Raw genomic sequence first — 20,185 nt, forward strand, 5'->3', positions numbered from 1 at the left:
ATGAAATCTCACTTCCAGCACTTCTTGTGTGGCCTTAAGCACATGCCTTGGTTTGACTTTGCCTCAGTTTTCTCATCTGTAAAATGGGGTTAAGGGACAGCTCTCATTGCACACAGTGGGCCTGCGGAATTAAATGGATTTTATCTGTGAAACAGTGTCTTAGGCCATTTTCTGCTGCTGTAACAAAACACCACAGACCAGGCCATTTATAAATAATAGAAGTTTATTTGGGTCCTGATTCTGGAGGTTGGGGAGTCGAGTATTCAGGTACCATTTTCTGGCCTTCTTGCTTCTATGCAACAAGAAGGTGGCGTGATCCCGAGGAAGGGGAGGGGGCTGAACTCTTCCTTTTATCAAGAATCCACTCCTGTGATAACTAACCCATTCCCTTGATAGCAGCATTAAATCCCTTCCTGAGGGTAGGGCCTTCATGACCTAAATACCTCTTCAAGGTCCTGCTGCTAGAAGCTGCTGTAACTGGGGATAACGTTTCCAACACCGTGAGGGACACATTCAAACACAGCAAATGGTTCTTGCTTGCAAGTTGCCCGATGCAGACTCAGAAGCCGGATGTAGTTGGCCCTGTCGGATCTCTTGAAGCCGCCTGTGTGCAGGGGCACTCACCTTGTCTGGGGCCAGAGCCCTAGTGAGCGCTGTGTCCTCATTTAATAAGATTGGCAGGCCTTGCTTCTCCTGGCTTTCAGCCCTCTACATAGCCCTCCCTTCAATCCCTGAGCAGCCTGAATAGGAGACGAAATCCCAGCCTCCCTCCAGGGGACGCCTGGGAATTGAAAGGCATCACAGGCCCCTCACAGCAAAACTAGAAGCCACATTTGCTTCGGGAGAATAATAATGAGAAGACAGCCAGGCAGGGGCAGCCTGGGAGGGCTGGTGTGACCGCCGCTGGCCCTGCGCTCCTTAGTGTCCCATGCAGATGTGGCTGGGCCTGCCTTCTAGCCTTCACTTGCCCTTTGTCCCAGCCTCCGGCTGGCGTTGTGCTTGGTCCTGTGACATGGATGGTCTTGGCATGGAGTCCCGGTTTTTAATATCTCAGTGTTGCACTGTCCTCTGGCAAGGGCTCTGAAACAGGACTGGTTTCATGTAGAGATTGTTGGAGAAATGTATCTGAGATTACAGGGTAAACTCCCTTGCCAGGATGTGTACAGGGAGCTGTACTTCTGTGTCCCTAATGCTGTGGGCTGCACAGGGGCAAATTGACCAGAGACAAAAGCCGAGTTGGTGCAGAACACCTTTACTTTTAACTCCAAAGTGCATAAATCGTGTTAACCCTGCTGTGAGGACCCCTGGGTTTAAAGCCCCGCATCCATGATGGAATAGGTGCTGAGAGATGTGTCGTGAGGCAATTTTGTTATTGTGCAAACATAAACTCAGAGTGCGCTCTCATGAAGGAAGGTGACTACAGTGTCACTAGGCCATATAGTCCTATAGGGCCACCCTCACATATATGTCCCATGGGTTGGCTGCACGGTTATAGGACACATGACTGTATTTCAGCACCGGAGTACTTTGTTTAAAACAAAACACAGAGAAAGTGATAGATATATTGAATATTGGTTTTAGAGCATGCAGCAGAGTTTTGGAGCAGATCAATACACTATATCTGCACCCTGAAAGCGCTGCCTTCCTGGTAGCCACACGGGCCCTACCATCGGAAGCAGGAGGTTGTTGTGGAAGGGTCACTCCCCACTCGGGGAACTGGCCCCCAACAGAGCCTGTCTGGATTCTAATCTGGAGAAGGGAGTGAGGGGCTGGTGGCAGAGGGTCAGTCACCGGACATGGCCTGTCACCTCCAGACTTCAAAAGATGAGTTTGCCAAGAATGGAGCTTCCTGACCATTGCAGTCGGAGCAGTTTGTACTTGATTCTGAAGGATTGCTAACTGCAGTGTTATGAAGCCACCCGCACGGACTTTGATGTTTGTTTTTGAAACTTGGAGACCACTGAAGTCCAACTTAATACAAATACAGTTTGTTCCCGAAACACTTGCACAAATGAGAGCCTCAAGCTTTGATTCCCACAAGGGGAAAAAATAATACATGCTTATGTTTATGAATAGAGTTATTAGTGTTGGAGTACTTTTTTATTTCCCAGCCGGCTTAGGGACTCGACTATTCAGAATTTTAAAATTTTACCTATAACTAGCACTTTGTTTTCCCTCAAGCTAGAGCACCCCAGTCTTGCTGTTACCCCGACCCTGAGTGCCCTGCACCCAGATGCTCTTTCCCTTAGATACTGGACTGTGGCCTGCTCTTGCAGTGGTTCCTTGGGGCCCTTTGTCTTTCTCTGCCCAGAAAGGACCCTGTTCTGGCCACCTAAATACTGTCCCTGTAGGTTCCACCAGAAAGTGGCAGTCCCCCCTTCAGTAAACTATATATTCTGGCCTGGGGGAACACCCATCTTCCCGCCCCAAAATCCTATTGTGGTTGAACTGTGGTTCCAGTGCCCCTGTGGGGACGCCTCCCTCTCTCTGCATCTCTCAAGGGGCAGCTTGGCTGAGCTGCAATACTGGGTCCAAGGAGATCTCCTGTGCCAAAGCTACCCTGCTCCATGCTGACCTCTGCCAGCTGCCCACTTCCCTCCCGGGGGTAGCCCAGAGCAGACTGCACCATCCATGCCTCGATGCTAACAGTAGCATGAGCTCTGGATTGTGGCACTGGCTGCAGTCACAGGGCTGGCCCCGGGAAGAGTGATGGCTGAGCTGGCTGCAGTGTCCGGTGGGTGCTTCTCATGCATTGTTTGAGCTGAGCTGCTCTCTGCACACCCCTTCCATTCCCATCCCAGGGCCTCTACTCAGTGCGGCCAGAATGTCCTGATGGCACGCAAGTGCACTGAACTCCACTTGTCCTGCAGCCCAGTCACAGTGTGCCCAGGGACCAGCCCCTAACAAGGACAGGGTTGCCTATTAAACCCAAAGGACTTAAGCCATAGCTGTGGGTGAGTGGGAAGAAGAAATGAGATTAGAGGCAGCCCCGCTGACCCCCCGGCACGCTGAGGGTGATTCCACTGTTCCTGCATAAGATCAGACTGCTCCACTCCACCCAGACTTCCTGCCTCAGTGTAGTGACAGTGCCTCTGGGTCCCCCCTGCCCCTCTGCCCCTGCACCTGCTTGTGCTCCTGGGCCAGTGACCTTGCTGGGCATTTGAAGGAGCTGACCTGCCTGGGGCGTTGGTCCATCAGGGCTCTTTCAGCCTAAGCAGCTTCCTTGCTCCAGCCCTCTCCCCAGCTACTTGGGCCACTGTGGGCCCTAAAGATAGTTTCTGGATCCGACATAGGAATTGAAGGTAAACAGCCAGTCTGTAGCCATCTACTCTGAAGAGTATTTATCATTTCTGTTTACCTCCAGTGTGCCCAGAAGGATGGCATTTAAAAGGCTGGGTTTGATCAGGGATCCAATTTATTGCCAGAAATTTGCATGTCAAATAATACAGAGCCAATGATGGCAGTTGAAGTGGTGTCTTGTGAGAAAATTAATCAGTCTTGAAATTGAAAGCCAAGAGCCTCGGTGACAACCTCCCTTCCAAAACCAGACCTTGCGCAGTATTTGAAGTTAGGCGGCTGCAGATGTTGATGGCAGGTGCTCCCTGAGTCTGCACTCTGCTGTGGACTCAGAGATGGAGACAGAGCCCCTGCGCTCTGGTGGATCCAGTCCTGGATCCTCCTATCAATAGGAGGCCCATGGCTGGTATGTGCACGTCCTTCTGGAAAACAGGGCTCCAGGCTCAACTTCCTCCCAACCCCCAGCTAAGACTTAGGAATGAACAAATGGCTCAGAGCAGAGAGGCTTTAATCTCATGGAGATCCGAGGGACTCAATTTCCAGCCTGAAGATTGCAAAAGATTAGGAGATTATTCCAAAAATAATTGTGAATTGCAGGAAAAAGAGCAGGCTCTGGCAATTCTGTTGAATCACAAGAGCCAAGAGATACTGGGGATTGGCCTGGCCCTCTCTACCTCTCTGGGAGAAGGCTAGCGGGAGAAAGGGAATGGAAAAACATGTTTGGAACTTGTAGGAACGCTGGACCACCCACAGCTATGAGGACAAGCTCATGCAATCTAAGAGAGCCATCATGCTTTCTTTGTGTTCTTTCCGGCCACTGGGGTGGAGCCGAAAGGTGCCTGGCTGGGGTGGCGACTCAGAGCCGGATGGAGAGATGACGGCTGACCCCTGAAAGACCTCCCTGGTCTCACGACCTTGCGGAGCACATCTTTAAAGTGACCTTGTGTCCAGAGACACAGGCCATCCAAATAACACAGCTCCACTTTAGCCAGCACAGGGCAAGGTCCCGGAGAGAGTGGGCATAGGGCACTGCTGCGTGGGGAAGAAAATTAGTATTTTTCTCTGGAGAAACTGCTAAGTGGTGCTGGGTCCAAGTGGTGGGTGACCTTGCGTTTGAGTTAAAATGCTGCTGGGAAATTAGAGAAGATGAACATGAAAAGAATGCAAATGAATTGCAATGGACAGGAGCCCAAAGCCCTGATTTCTCCACCATCCACCAGGGATGGCTGTGTGATGCCTATAAATAGACACTTAAAAACCCATTCTAAATTGAGTGCAGATGTGGGCCTGTTCCTCCTATGGAAGTGTTTATGTAAAGTGCAGTGCGCTGCCATTGTTCCCAGGTGGTTCTTATGATTCTGTGCCTTTGTTGGGATCCAGGTGGAACCTTCAGGGGAGGCTCTGATACAGATGAATGAGACTCTGTCCTTTGCAGGGACTCAGACTCCAAGGAGGCAGAGGGAGGGCTGTGGCAGCCCCGGGAGTAGGCATCCCAGGACAGTGAAGTGCATCCTCAGATGGGTTCTGGGTTTCCCCAAAGTGCCTCTGGGCCAGATGCAAGTGGGAGAACCTGGATCCAGGTGGAGGTAGGAATCTTTAGAGGCCCACATTGGATCAAGCCATGCTGGGGGCCCCGTGGGCTTGGGAGAATTCCAGCCTGTGATGGTGGACTGAGGCTTCTGGTGTCCTCCAGCCCCTTCTTGGTCACAGCCGTCCAAGCTGGCATGGGCAATTCCTGCAGAGGGCAGGGAGCATCGGGCCTGTCTTTCTCACCGTGAGTCCATTTTCTTGTTATAATGAAATATCCAAAGCTGGATACTCACAAAGAAAGAAATTTATTTCAGCTTATGGTTCTGGAGGCCCAGGGTCAAGGGCTTGCATCTGGTGGTGGCTTTCTTGTTGGCAGAGTGCTGTATGGTGCAGGGCATTATGTGGCAAGACAAGGAGAGCACTTGTGTTTCTCTCCCTCTTCTTATGGAACCACCAGTACAGAGCCACCAGTTTTGAGGGCACCACCCTGATGGCCTTGTCTAACAGATCACCCCCCACAGGCCCCACTTCAGATTGTTTCTGCCTGTGGTACCTTGCTGTGGGGAGTGAACTCTGATGCATGTTTTGGAGGGACAGCCCTGTTCAGGCGCTTGTGAGGGAGTGCAGAGCTGGGGCCCCACCTTCTGACTTCCAGTGGGGAGTCTTGCCACCAGGGACAACACTTAGTTCTTGCACTAACCCAGAAATAACTTCGCTTTGGAGGTCCCCAGATGGTGAGCTTTGGGAGAGAGGAAGAGATTTCTGTTTGATGAGAATGTGGTAGGTGGACTCTGGGAGTTTTGTTGCCTTTCAGCCTCCCAACAGCCTTTGAAGCAGCTCTTGTTTTCCACATTTTGCACACGCTGAACCTGGGGCCAGCGCTGTAAAGGGCTTTGTTGATGCTCACTTTGGAAGTAAGAGGTGCACAGTGACTGCCCTTGGGGAAGCATGTGAGTGGTTGGGAGGTCTTATGTGTGGTGTTCACTTGGGTGTGGTAAGAGGCCTCCCTTCAAAGGGCCAGAATCAGTGATGCTCGAAGAAATAAGCACTGAAAGGAAATTTGCTCACTAGGCCCTTTGGAAAGAAAGTGAACAGCCATGCAAACGTCCAGTTACTGCTGTGTAGGGCAAGCAGACTCACAGTTCTGTGGTTCTCTTAAAAGGCGCCTTGGTCAAAATGGCAGTATCCTTAGCCTCCAAAGGGGTATCGTCACTTTCCTTTTTGTCTGGATCAGGGGCCTCTGCACTAGGCCAGTTGGGGTGGAGGAAGTTCCCTAATTAAAACCCACTGCTAAGAATGTCTGCCTGGGGAACTGAGAGCCACCATCTGGCACTGTCAGAAAAGCAGTCATGCCAAGTCCAGATCAGACCTTTGTGATGAAGTCCAAGCCATTGTCTGTGGGGACAATAGCAAGACCCTGTTTCTCTCCCACAGTGCATGGTGCTGTCTCCCGTGTTGTTAGACCCCAAGATCAGACTGAAGGTGAACTGTCCCACTGCACAGCTACCCATGGAGATCTCAGCCCTATGCTTGCTCACCAAGAGCGCCTCTTGGAGGTGGCTGCCATTGCTATAGTTTTGAAAGGACCAAAGAAAATCCAAAAGCTTTTATAACTTTGTGTCTTCAGCCAAATTGGATGGAGAAGAATTCAGATGCAATGTCTAGGACAAATGAATCCCTTGCCCTTTGTTCCACCACAAGCTTCCTGCCCCTTTGTCTTATATTATGTTGCCTCTATCTAAATTCTTGATCCAACCCACGGCTCTGGCCTTGGATCCCTTGAGTCTGTTGGCTGTCCTCTTAGCTTTCACTGATGAAGCTTTCTCTCTTTAAGGGAAGTGTGAGACCTATTGGCCTCTTTCCAGCTCTCTGTGAAACTGTCTTATCCAGGAGGAAAGCTGAGCTGAGACCCTGGATAGAGGAAGTGAGAGAACTTCCTTTCATCGATCTTCACTCCCCTCCAACCCCCACTTACACACCAGCTTCCATCTGAAAGTGTCACAAAAGGCTGGTTCTGCAAACCACTGGGGTCAAGCTTTGTTGTGGGAAAATACATATTCATGAGGGCTTTGAGGAATTTCATTAATATGCAGGAAATCTCTCCTTCCAGAATGGTATACAAGCTAGTGCTTTATTTGCCCAACATGTTGTTTTAAAGGCAATAATTACATGATGAAATGACTAAAGAAACACTTTAATTATTTGTTTAAGGTAATTTCTGATCATCTCATTAGAGTTATAATTTCTTCACTTTTATAGGTGATTCAGAGCCTCTCACTCATTTAGATTTTTATACTCAAAGGAGCCCTGTGTAAGCACCTGTATCATTTTTGAAACCCGAGTGATTTTCTCTGTTTTCATCTGCTTTATTCCAGGAAGACTTGATCACCAGGATCCTTTTCGGGACATTACCAAACCACTCATTTTTGGTAAGAAATACAAGATCCTTGCGCAGAGTGAGCATTTGCCTCTGATATGTAGGGGCTGGGGTTTCTTTACTAAAGGGAAGCTGCTCTGTAGGTGGAACGGGCAATGGCTATGGCTTTTTGTTTCCTGGAAACCTTGTGTGTCTAAGTCAGTGAAGTCAGGGTTTGTTCACCTAAGCACAGTGAATGGAGCTGGGGTTGAGTCACAGCCAAGGAGCGAATGAACATGGGATCATTGCTGGGCACCCACTTCGCCTGGGGCTGGTGTCTTTCTGCCCATGACATAATAATGGTGTGCTTGCCCCATCTGTTCCCTCGCCTCAGGCTAGCGTTCCTGTAAACCACAGTCCTCACCTCGCTCTGTTATTTATTTGTGTGGTCCGCAACCTAGATTTCCATTTACTTTGGAAGTAGATACCAACTACAGTTATCATCGAAAACCTTTCACTGTTCAACACAGGCAGTCAGTACATATGGAGCATCCCTAATCTGAAAATCTGAAAGCCAAAGTGCTCAAAATCTGAAGATTTTTGAACATCAACTTGAAAAGTATTATGCAAATATTTCCAAATCTTAAAACCTCTGAAGTCTGAAACATTTGTGGTCCCAGGCATTTTAATAAGGGATAGTCAACTCATAGACTACTTCTAGAAGTCAACCACTGTGAGATACTCAGAAGCCGAGCAGAAAAACTCTTTCTCGGACCCCAAAGAGGCCTCCTCAGCTTGCCAGTGGTGAAGGGCAGTTCCAGGTTTCCTTTGCAAAGCCGTATTATGGTCCTGGCCACACCCATGGCGCCTGGTGTGTTCTTGCCCTGTAGGACCTGTAGGAGCTGAGCTCAACTGTCAGCAAGGTGTTTAACGAGGGGAGTCTTGGAGGGAAAGCATTCTGGATTGAAGGCGAATCAGTTCTTCAATGGCCAGAGACTTACCAGGCAGGCTGGAGGAGGAAGCTGCTGTTAAGGGTGGGTTTGGATGTATCTGGGGAGTGGGTAGCAGCGGGGAAAGTTGTTAGAGGTCAGGAGGCTGAGCCAGGCATGGTCTCTGTATCCTATTGCCCAGAGCTGGTCTGAGCTGCTAATAGATTTCATGTGTTCTTGTGGATCTCAGGAGAAGGAACATCTGGTAGGCTTGGATGGGTCTTCCTGCTTTAGAGTGTCCTACACAGGGAAGTGGTAGCTTTGGGGCTCCCAAAGGAGGGGAGAACTTTGGTTGTCCCAGTGAGAAAGCTCTGTGCCAGTTTTGAGGCTACAAATGAAGATGGACAGGGGCAAAGGAAGGGATTCTGGAGCATCGAACCTGGTCCAGAACTACCACATTGCATCCAAGGTAGTAGAAGGCTATAGGTCCTGTTATTTGAAACAATTTAAATGTTGTTTTTTTTGTAAAGCATAGCAGCTTCATTTATTTTACTTCCTAATCTACAGTCTAGATCTACTTATGTCTGGGTGGACTCTCCTAATCCCTGTGCTGTGTCTGAGTAGGAATGCCCTGGTGCTGAATTGGGGAATATTCCTGTCTCAGAAGTCCTGGATGGGTTCTGTGGTGGCTTTTGGACAGGGCACATTCCTAAGGCTTTTGAGAGAGGCAGAGCAAGCAGCTCCTTCCCAAGGGAACAGAGTGAAACTTCAGAGAGTTGCATGATTTCTAAGGGGCTGGCTGAGAGTTTCCTGGATATTTTCCCAGTTTTCAGTTTTTAAAGTTTGTGGATTTACTTTTGTCCTCGCAACATGGCCCTTTCTACTCCGTTTGATTTTTTTAAGTTGTGAACATACTTTGTTCTTCACTTCATCAGATATATCAGCCACTCCCAGCGCTGAAAATGTTAAAGGATTTTGGGGGGATTTTGCAAAGGGACAAGATTTTGTTTATAATTGGGAGTCAGGACAGTCTGTGAAGGTGGATGTTATGCACAGGGAAACAGGCAATTGCCCAAATGACCATGAAACGCCATTCTTCTGGGAGCCTGGGGTCGAACAGCCACCCCCACCCAACTACCCACTAGCAACTGTCCACTGAGGAATTGGCTTCTCGAAGTTTTCCTTGATGAACATGGGGTGTCACTGCGTTCTGATGGAGCCATGGAGCGATTCAGTTCACAGCCCTAAGGTTCAAATTATAAGGTATAAGCTCAGAAGAGACCTGCTGGAGTTTTTATGTATCCTGAAATACTAAGAGTAGATCAAAATCTGTTGCAGGAGTCCGGGCACTCTCTCCTTGTTCGCTGTCTCCCATCTGCTGTGCGATAGGGCCGTCATCCCAGTGAATGTGCGCATCACGATTCTCTGCAGCCTCCCAGCAGAAAAGCATATTCCTTCTTGGAAAGAAAAGTGGTAGCAAAATGGATCTTTTTAAATGTCAATTATGCCAGAATGAATCTCTATGAGCAGATCTGCAAAGAGAAGAAAAGGCCTGGGTTTATTTATTTTTCTACCGCAAATGGAACCATTCTGTACCTTCAGAATACTAATGCCCATGGTGAGCCAGCTGTCTCCTTATAGAACAACTTGATGGGCCTGTGTCTGCTTACAGGAAAACTGTGGGGGTTCTTTTCTAATTTTTTCTTGAATATTTACATATTAGGCCTCATTATTTTATCAGCCCTATTGGTCCTTGTTCGGTAGAATCTGTGAATAGTGAAAATATATACATTTAATGATTTTCCTGAAGGAATGTTGAAAAGATCAATAAATTGTATTTAAAGCATGGCAAATGCAGAAAGTATATGAAGTGAGCTGTTGTAACATTTATGAGAACGGCTGGCTGATGTCGTGTCAGTAGGCTCCTTGCCCTAGACACATACAAATGCTGTGCAGATGCCAGCCAAACATGTCAGGTTCAGGGAAAGACAAGGAAGTTCTCACCTGCCAGCCAAAGGAGAAGCACAAAGCCAGAACATTAAGAACCAATGACATAAGACCAGCCAGTGAGGCTCTGGATGGTGATCTCTGATGAACTAGAGTGTATGATATTTGGGAGGAGAGAGAGGGGCAGGTGGAACATAGTAGCAAGCCTAAGACCAAGATCTCACATGTATGGGAACCCAGGAGAGGGAGGAGAGGGGCTGCTGAGCTGCTGGGAAATGATACAGGATACCTGACTGGTCATACAGGAAATAATAAAATGAGGTCCTCATCTCACATCGCACACACAAGCAAATGCCCATAGTTAAAGATCTAAATGCAGCCGGGCGCACTGGTGTACACCTGTGATCCCAGCACTCGGGGGGCTGAGGCCGGAGCCTCATCACACAAGTTCCAGGCCAGCCTGAGCTACATAGTGAGGCTCTGTCTCAAAAAACAAAACAAAATCTGAATGCAAAGAGAAAAACATTAAAATACACAGAAGATATTTTCTTTTTTTTTTTCCTCATTGAGTTGATTGGTACAATTTAGGTACACAGTACAGTTACATTCATCACTGGGATCTTTGACAGGTCTTGGTTCTCATTTTTTCCTTATACCCCTGCCCCACAGAAGATATTTTCTAAATGATTTATGGTATCAAGGTGCAAAAAGGTCACGCACACATACACCATGAAAGACTAATGAGTTAAACATCAATATTAACAATGTCTTGAAAAGAATTAGGGTTGGGAATAAATACTTGCAATGGGTTTGCTATACGCAGTTAGTATTCTCTTTGCATAAAGAACTCTTTCAAATCAGTAAGATAAAAACAACAAAGTTGCAAAATTGGCAAATAGTTTAAAGAAGAAGAAACGAAAATGACTAGTTGACAAATGAATTCTGCCTCACTCCTCATCAGGGAAGCAGATGGTGAGATACCATTTCCTACCCATGTACTGGATACTAGAAAGCCTGATAACAAGATCGGCAATAAGGCAGAGCCAGGGCCCTTTCATGCCTTACTTACACTGGCAAAGGGGTAAAAAGCCCTTGGAGAACAACTGCATACTCTGTAACGTGGGGAAAATGTGATTCCTCATAACTAGGAATTGTACTAACAGCAGTACATGTCTTTGTTGACTGTGAAATGGTGTATTAGTCGGGGTTCTACAAAACAAAACACAAACACAAACCACAAACAAAACCAAATGAGAGCAGAGAGGATGTATCAAGAGATGTCTTAGATCACAAGGTATTGGCTCTTGTGATTGTGGAGGCATAGAAACCCATGATTGACCATCTGGAAGCTGCAGACCCCAGAAAGCCAACCACGCAGTTCAAGCACCTGAGAGCCAGCGAGCTGATGGTACAGATTCCAGGCCTGGAGGCTCTGAGAACCAAGATTGTTGGGAGCAGCTGAAGGCCACAGTCCCAGCTCAGACAGTAAGACAGAGAGCAAGTTCAGCTTTCTTGGCTTAGATGCAGCCCACCCATGCTGGGAAGGCCACCTGCCTTCCGCATTCCACCATTCAAATGCTGATGTCTTCGCGGAGCTCTGTGGCAGACACACAGGAATAAGAACGTTTAACCACATGTTCTGGGCATCTTGGGGCATCCGTTAAGTCGAAGCATAAAATTAACCATCACAAGTGGGGTCACAGTGAGCATTGAAATACAAACTGGAATGAATTAGAAGATAGCAAAGTACCTTCCAGTAGGAAAGGGCACATATCTGGAGTTGAAGACTTAGGGGCCTGGACAGAGCTTGGAGGAGAGGAGTGGGAGGTTAAGGATGTGAGGCCTGAGTGATGTCTTCACGGGCGTTGGCTTCATTGTCCTCTACATCTTCTTCTGGGAATTCGAGAAAGTTGACGAAGCAACTCCATGGATGAGCCCGAAGCTACTGTTCTTGGGTTGTGTGTCCCTCTGACCGAGTCTCCTTGCTCCTGCTTGCAAGCTGCTCCTCTAACTTGGCTGATGTCCTGGCCTCATTTTTGCACATCTCTGTCTCCTCACTGAAGCGGTTAGGGCTCTCAGTGAGCTGGGCTGTGCCCGTGGGCCTGGCCCTGTCCTTTCATCGGCCACGTTGACATGTGGTGATCTGTTTGCCTGGCGTGGCTGTCCCCTCTCTCCTGACTTCTCCTCATCCACACAATGAGGCTCCTGGGCCACCTTTTTGGCATATTAATTGGGCATCTGAGCCCACCACCCTCCTGCTGTTCATGCTTTCCTGCCTGACTGCTAATTTCTCTGTGGATTTGGACGTCTGTTTCTTTGAGAACCTTCAGCCTGATGCCACACACATCATGGATACTTGAGAAATACGGCATCATCATTTAGCTCTAGTTTCTTAAATGTTCAGAAGTACATTTTCCTTTTCTGCAAAGTGCAGAATCAGGTGTTGGGGGGTAGATAGGTTGTGAATGAGCCACGCAATAAATGGGGACACACAGCCATGTTCCTGGAGATTGTTAGTTCCATCTCTGAAGGAGCCAAAAAGAGAGCATGGAGCGGGTCGTTGCTACTGTATTTGCTTCAGGCTCAGTAGGTATTTTCAGATATTTGAAAACTCCTGCTCTGACACCCAAAGCTTTTTTTTTTTAAATTGCATTGAGAGAAAAAAATAGTCAACTTTTTTTGTAAAAAGATGAAAAAGGTGCTAAGAAGCAGTAGAAGCTGCTATGAGGTGTGTTAGTTACTTTTCTCTAGTTGCTGAGGCAAAACACCCGGCACCCAAAGTTAAAGGGGAAAGGGTTTACTTTGCTTGCAGTTTGTAGAGGTTTCGGTTCGTGATCAGCTGGCACCAAGGCAGGGTGGCACCTGGCAGAGGGACAGTGGTTCATGCGAGAAAGACAGCAGAAGCAACAAGGGTTGCAGGAGAGGCATCGCAGAGGAAAAACAGTTCATGCCACCTGTAAGGTAGCAGAAGCAATAAAAGGGGCCTTAACAGCACCTTTCTGCCTCTTTTGTCTTACTCAGTCTACTTAGGTGGGTAGCACTCACACACCTTGGGCCTAGTCCCACCGTGTCAGTCACACTCTAGATTTATCCACCTCTGGAAAAGCATGAGGCTTTGGGGGGACCTCTAGACACCAGCCATAACCCTAGGTTGAGCCTGACATAGTGGGGTTGAATTGAAAGAAGTTAGCCATTTCTGTTTTAATATTTTATTAATGCTATTCAGATCATATTAATTCTGTCCAGTTCTGATTAATGACACTGGTATGCAAGTGAACATTCCCAGATGTTTTGTGGAATCCCGTGAGATGGTCCTGAAAATAGTCCATATGGACAGCAGGCCAGGAGATGCTGTCCGTACTGCCCCCTCGGGTAGTTCCAAAGCGCCATATTAAATAAGGGCTTGTCTTAGTTACTTTCTCATTGATGGGACAAAATCTCTGATACCCACAAGTTAAGGAGGAATGGTTTACTGTAGCTCACAGTTTGTAGAGGTTTCAGTCCATGGTCAGCTGGCTCCACAGCTATGCAGCATGGCAGAGGGGAATTGCAGAGGAGAAATAGCTCATGGTGTGGCAGGCAGGAGGCAGCAGCCTTCCTTCTGCTTTCCCCGTTATTCAAGCCAGGGCACAAGCCGGTTAGATGGTGCCACCCACATCCAGGGTGGTCTTCTTTCTCCATTAAGTCCATCACCCACACCCAGAACTGTGCTGAACCAGTCAGTGTACTAATCCAGTACCACACACCCTTGCTCCAGTCACTCTCAAAAGAGGGAGATCGGGGGGCGGATATCTAAATATAGGTCACAGCAAGGCCTTGAGAAGTCCTACAAGAAAGAAACTTCTCTAATTCTATTTAATCTGTCATGCTCCATACTTATTTTTAACTGTGTACAACACAGGCATCCATAGAAATGTTAGTTTAAGTCTTACACCACAGCTTGTGCTTGGTTTGTTTGATAAGTGACGTACACGTTTGTGCAGACGTTTGTGTAGCCATCCATATCCGCACTGTAGGCTCTCCTGTGTTGTGGCAGACTCCTATAAAGAATTTTGTTTTTATATAGCTAAGGCTGCCACCAGATTGAGTCAGTTTTTAAGTCTGCAGAGGACACTGGCCATGGCTTACCAGCCTTCTGTGGTGGATATCAAGGTGCAAGTCAGTTCTCAGAAGCACCCTTTCCCTCTAGGGCTGTTACCTCCTGTAGTGAAGAGAAGGTCAGATGCAAGGGAGACAGTGACATTTGCCATGTCCTGGCCTTGGAAACAGAGAGCCAGGGCTTCAGGGGAGAGACTTGTTGGGTGTGTGGTGTGTTCTTCCTGATTTGCTTTTCATTCTTTGTTCGTTTACATGTGTTTATGCTGAAAAATAGAACAGTGGCAAGCTGTCGTTTTTGGCATGGGCTAATGGGAGATTTGAGAGGAAATGTGTCCATCACATTGAGAATCAACCACTGCAGGAAACGGTCGAGCTTTGGTGGCTGCCCACCCTGAACAGTAAGGGAGATGAACAGGGGACTCCCCCTTGTGGAGTGGGGGTTTAGTCCAGAGGTTTATTCAAGAGAAAGTAGGGTACGGTCTTTCATCCCAAAGGAAATGTACAGATTTTGAAGAGAGACGAGAGGAAGGTAAGGCCTTCCAGACAAACAGAAGCACATACAGTAGTCCGCTCTCATCTGCGGGTTTCCTTTCTGTGGCCTCAGTTACCCATGACCAATGGCGTTCTGAAAACATTGGTATTTGTTCTGACTCAAGACAGACAGACCACAGACATGTAGCTTTCATGGCAGTGTATTACTATACTCATTCTATTTTATTAGTTATTACTATTCATCTCTTCCTGTACTTAGTTTATACATTAAACTTTATTATAGGTGTGTGTGTATAGGAAAAAACACAGTACCTATGAGGCGTGATACTCTCCGTGGGGTCAGGCATGCAGGGAGTCTTGGAACATGTTCCCCATTGACTGGGGGACCTACTTTTCGTATGATGAAAATGTGGAAACCGTGAAGAGTGCGGCAGGTCCTGAGGAATATGACGGGCTTGATGTGGTGGAAGACGAGGGAGGAGAAGTGACAGTGGTCAGCTTGTCCTGATTGGGTGTTTATGGGTGGAGTCCAGTGGGTCTTCATCAGAGAGCTGGCCTGATGGGACCGGATGTGTGCTTTGTCAGGTGACTGTGGGAGATAAGGGGTCAGGATGAAGGCTGCTGTTCCAGAAGCTCCTCGGAGGGTCCCTGGGGAGAGGTGACAAGGCCTGAGTAAAGGTTGGTGCGGTGGTGGGGACAAGATCAAAGTGAGAGACACCAAGAAGGAAGAGTTGACTGAGCTGGTGTGGACAGTCCAGGCAACGGGCTGCCCAGAGGGAGCGTGAAGTGGGAATCCAGGGAGAGGGCAGTTTAGAGGTAGGAGAAGGATTGTGGAGTTCTTACCCCATGAAGGGCCAGGGGGACTTTTGCAGGTGGATGGAGGCGGCTCCCAGGCTTGGGGTTATAAGGAAATTCACCTTTTCTGAGAGTTCAGCAGTTCAGTGTGCTGAGATAAACAGACAATGGCCAAGTCAACAGAAGAAAAATTTACCTTTTATCAGTGTGCACGGGAGCCATAAAAACATAAAACTCACAAGGGGCTTTGTGTCCAGGACCTCAGGGAATGTTAGGGAGAGCTCTTCCTGCCCTTGCTGCTCTCAGTTTGAAGGCATATTTTGGGAGGTCATTTTCTGAGCCCCAGCAGGAGTCAGTGACTTAAATGTGCTGGTCAGGGCCCTGGGTGACCCAGAGCTGTACGAGAGACCGGGACTGAAGAGGGCAATGACTGGTTCCCTGGGACAGTAAGAGGAGAGTGACGCCAAAGTCGAGCAGAAACAAGGCGGGAAGGAGGCTTGGGACTGTCAGTGGCCTGTGGCGGTTATCAGAGGCCAAATAGGATTTTAAAAGATAAAGTGAACATAGGTTTTGTTTTTCCTGAGAACTGGAAAAGAAGGGGAGAAAAATAGGATGGAAGGTGGAGGGAATAAGGCATTTTTCTGTAAAGATGGACAGTTTTATCTTTCTGTAAAGATGTGCAGTGCCATTCAGGGCGGGGAAGAAAGGCAGGGCAGTACATGTAGCAGATGCAACAGGGAGGCAAGACGGAAGAGGGCCTTGGGTCTAGTGAAGAGAATTTCTAGTCCTTTTTTTTTGAGAGAGAGAGAGTGCACGCGAGCATGAGAGCAGAAGAGAAGGAGTCCAAGGATAGGTGTCTTCCCCTGGAAGGTGGGAGTCAAGTCTGTGATGTGCAGAAAGGAATCACCCTGGTGGAGAAACATCCGGCGCCTCGCTGGCAGATCCCTGCAGTAGTGACCAGTGCACTGTAGAGGATGGCCTTGATGCGTATGAACTGGACTCTGAAAGGAGTTCCCAGAGATGGCCTCCGGCGTTATTTTTAGCCATGAAAACAATGGAGAGGCTTTCAGGCTTCTCACAGGCAAGGCTGATTGGTTTTTGTTTTTGACTCTCAGCCTTGTGTCACTCTGTCTCACACCAAAGTATGGTGTGATAGGAGAAACCAGAAGTTGTTACTGGCTGCTGGATCTGTCAGTTGTCAAAGAAACTTAGCTCCTGCCTGCGACAGCGGCCCCAAGAAACCCATCTGGTTTGGAGAACTATGAGCCAATAGAGAAGTCATGCTTTTTGTCCCCTCAAGTCTCATGGGTACTGTGGGGAATCCGAACAGAGGTCCCCCCCATCCCACTAGTGCTCACGTTTGTTGTCTGGCTGTGTCCTGGTGAAACCAGGGATTCTCGTATGCTCTGGAAGCATCTGTTTGCCCATTGGTCTTGAAGTTCCGCGATGCCCTGGGCAGTTCCTGGGAGACCAGCGTCTTGCCTGCGGGTTTCTATTAGTGCGTTCCTCCTCTCTGCCCCTGCTTAGCTCGGTATCTCAGCATCCCTGCCCCACTCACGTAAACACACTTTCACTTCTGAAGTTGACTTACCTGTGGTCACCCATGGTGGTCCAAAGATATTAAATGGAAAATTCCAGCGATAATTCTCAGGTTTTAAGTTGTGCGCTACTCATGCATTGGTCTCTTGTAGCTGTCTTGGTCATCAGATTGACTGTGGAGGTATTGGTATCGCAGTGCTTATGCTCAAACAATCCTCCTTTTTCTCAAATATTTATATTTAACTGACATATATTGGTACTTACTTGCGGGGTATAGTGTTGTCATTTGATGCACGTGCAATGTGTAACAATCAAATCGGGGTAATTAGCATTTCCATGTCATCAAAATACTATCGTTTTTATGTGTTGGGAACCTTCAGACTTTTCTTTTGTAGTTATTTTGAGATGTACACTCAATTGTTGTAGACTCTGGTTACCTATTGTTCTAAAGAACCTGAAAAGTACTTCCCTCCCTCTGTGTGTTGGTACCATCACCCACCCTCTCTATAACCCTCTGTCCTACCCTCCCTCAATTCCAGTGATCTCTGTTCTACTCTACTTCTGTGTGATCGTCATTTTTAGCTTCTACAAATGACTTAATTACTGAGTCTCCAAGGTTACCGGTTACTGTTCCTCAGGTGAGGGTAAACACCACATAGCACCTATGACCAGGACCTGCACACCCAGTCCTGCTTTGACTTGGAAGTTGCATGTGACCTCTGTCTTATACTTTCTCACCCAAGAAAGGGTTCGGGCTCACCACTTGCAGATCAGAAACTTAGTCCAGAGTTTTCCTTTTTGAGGCAAGAGGCCCAGAGTGGTTAAACCATAACTGTAGCCCCACAGCTGGCTGATGAGAGATCTACCTGCATATGTGTCAGGCACTGACAGAGGGATCTACCTATTAGGCATTGTGACGGCTGGGACTAGCTGAGCCCCCCAAAGCCTCATGCAGTCATAGGTGGGGCTTCTTCAGAGGTGCTGAGCCTAGTATGTGTAATGCTGGGGTTACAGGTGTGTGATTACTGAATCAGTCCACTGATTGGTTTGGCATAGTTTTGGGTGTGAGTGGTGCCCACCTTAAGGATGGGTAGCCTGGATAGAATATAAAGGGAACAGAAAGGGGCTGCTATTGCTCCTTGTTGCTTGCTACTTCATTGTTTTGCTGCCTTTGCCTGCTATGAACTGTTTCTCCTCTCTAATGCCTCTCTGCCATGCCACCCTGCCTTGGAGCCAGCCGCCTATGGACTGAAACCTCTACAGGCTAGATAACCTTTCCTCCCTTAACTTGTGGATGTTGGGTATTTTGTCTCAGCACTGAAAGAAAAGTAACTGAGACAGGAACCACATGTGGAGGTAGAAGGGCCAACTTGTGTGGTTTGGGCCATGAGCTGGAGCAGGAGAGAGGGTGCATGGAAATGCTTGGTCTTGTGGTTAGGTTTCAACTGGATGAGCAGGGAATGGATATTAAGAGGTGGAGAGTAAGGAATTGGCTCACATGCTCATGGGGTCTGGCTAGGCAAGTGTTAGTCTTCAGGGAAGGCTTATGAAGACTCTTAGGCAGGGCTGAGGCTGCAGTCCACAGTCAGAATCCCTCGTTACTGAAGGAAGCCTCAGCCCTACTCTAAGTCCTTTTAATTAATTGGCTCAGGACCAGACAGATTACCTAGGAGCCTGTCCTTTACGAACAGTAGCTGATTATGGACTGTAGTCTCACCAACAGGAGTCCTTCACAGCACCACTGAGAGGAGTAGGTGGTGGCCTGTCCAGTCAGCATCTGTACAGACTGCTTGGTGCCTAGTGGGGCTCTGGGACTGAAGCTGGTGCCACAGATGCTTGGGTGCCAGGATTGTCACCTCCTTCTCCCATTTACTCCAGGGCAGGACAAGCTAGCAGAGATCCACAGCAGTGCTCTGGGGTGCTGGAGGGAGATTGAGATTCAAGCCTTCCTTTTTCCTGGAGACTTAGGAATGTGCTTAGAATCCTTCCTAGTAGCCAAGTTTCAGGAAAGGATGAGAACTTTTAGAGGTGGAAAGAACCCACTGGGTTCTGGCTAGACTTACTTCCTGAGGACACTCTTGGGAGTGACTGTCCCGCCCCTCTTTGCACACCTCCTGTGACAGATTCACAGACAGAGAGAATGGCTGCCAAGGGCTGGGAGTCACAGGAGATGGGAGAGTGAGTGCTTAATTGGTGTAGAGGTTCAATTTTACAAAATGCAGTGAGTTCTAGAGGTAGAGAGTGGAATGGTTGCCTGACCGTGTGAATATGCTCAATGCCATTGAACTCTGAAGTTGAAAATGGTTCAGATAGAAACTTTCATGTTATGTATATTTTATCATAATGTGAAACAAAGACCCAGCAGCATCTCTCATTAACACTTACAGAATGTTATTAAAAGCCTTGGGCTAGCCACAGAAATAGTCACTCTGTATGTATTCTACCTACCATTATCCTGCATGCCCCTCGGTTTCTGCCTTCCTAACACTCTGGGTCTTGGTTTCCAACGTCTCCTCTCCCTAGTTGCTCTCCTCCAAATGTAATCATAGCGAGGCCTCTGTTCTTCCTCTCTGGCCACAGGGGAAGCTGTTCTCCGGGGTGGTTAAACCAGTGCAAGAGGTATATATGTGTTTGGAGGGAAAGTGGCGGGCTCCTCTTTCCAGATTGGACTGTCAGATGTGACACCAGCATGAAGATCCTCCCTCCCCAAGTGCCTTGCATCCCTTGCTGCATCAGGATGTCATAGAGAAGCCATGGTAAATCTTGCCACAATTAGGGAAATGTTTATGGTACTGTGACAAGAGGCGGATCCTGTGGTTTAAGATAGAATCCTGAGATAAGCTTTCAGCGATAAGCTCTGCCCACAGTACAGGGTCTTTTGTAGCCTGGTACCTAGTTGTATTCCCTTCCCTGTCACTATAACAATCCACACCTCCATAGTAAGCATAGAGGGACTGAAAGTAAGAGGAAGCTTTGGAGATTTGCCTCTTAGAAGTCTGTGATTTGAACTGAACAATGTGCAATATCACTGTAAGTCATAAAAATCATTTAAAAATAAGCATATTAGCTGGGCATGGTGGCGCATGCCTGTAATCCCAGCACTCTGGAGGCTGAGGCAGGAAGATTGCTGTGAGTTTGAGACCAGCCTGTGCTACATAGTGAGTTCCAGGTCAGTCTCAACTATACAGTGAGACCCTGTCTC

The 20,185-nt window shown here is 47.9% G+C and overlaps 1 protein-coding gene across 7 annotated transcripts in view; it reads left to right on the forward strand.

The window, feature by feature from the left end:
* Apba2 (amyloid beta precursor protein binding family A member 2) overlaps window positions 1-20,185 on the forward strand; it is a 193,517-nt gene that overhangs the window by 51,000 nt on the left and 122,332 nt on the right. For 6 of the 7 annotated variants that reach the window (XM_033761060.1, XM_033761056.1, XM_033761058.1 and 3 more), the window contains exon 2: window positions 7,203-7,256. The exons of the other annotated variant lie outside the window; for it this stretch is intronic. The gene's annotated coding sequence lies outside the window, so the exon portion shown is untranslated. The remainder of the gene's footprint in view (window positions 1-7,202; window positions 7,257-20,185) is intronic. 7 annotated transcript variants of the gene reach the window in all.

Source organism: Fukomys damarensis, unplaced genomic scaffold, assembly GCF_012274545.1.
Source record: "Fukomys damarensis isolate Sample0158 unplaced genomic scaffold, DMR_v1.0_HiC HiC_scaffold_7, whole genome shotgun sequence".
Lineage (NCBI taxonomy): Eukaryota > Metazoa > Chordata > Mammalia > Rodentia > Bathyergidae > Fukomys > Fukomys damarensis.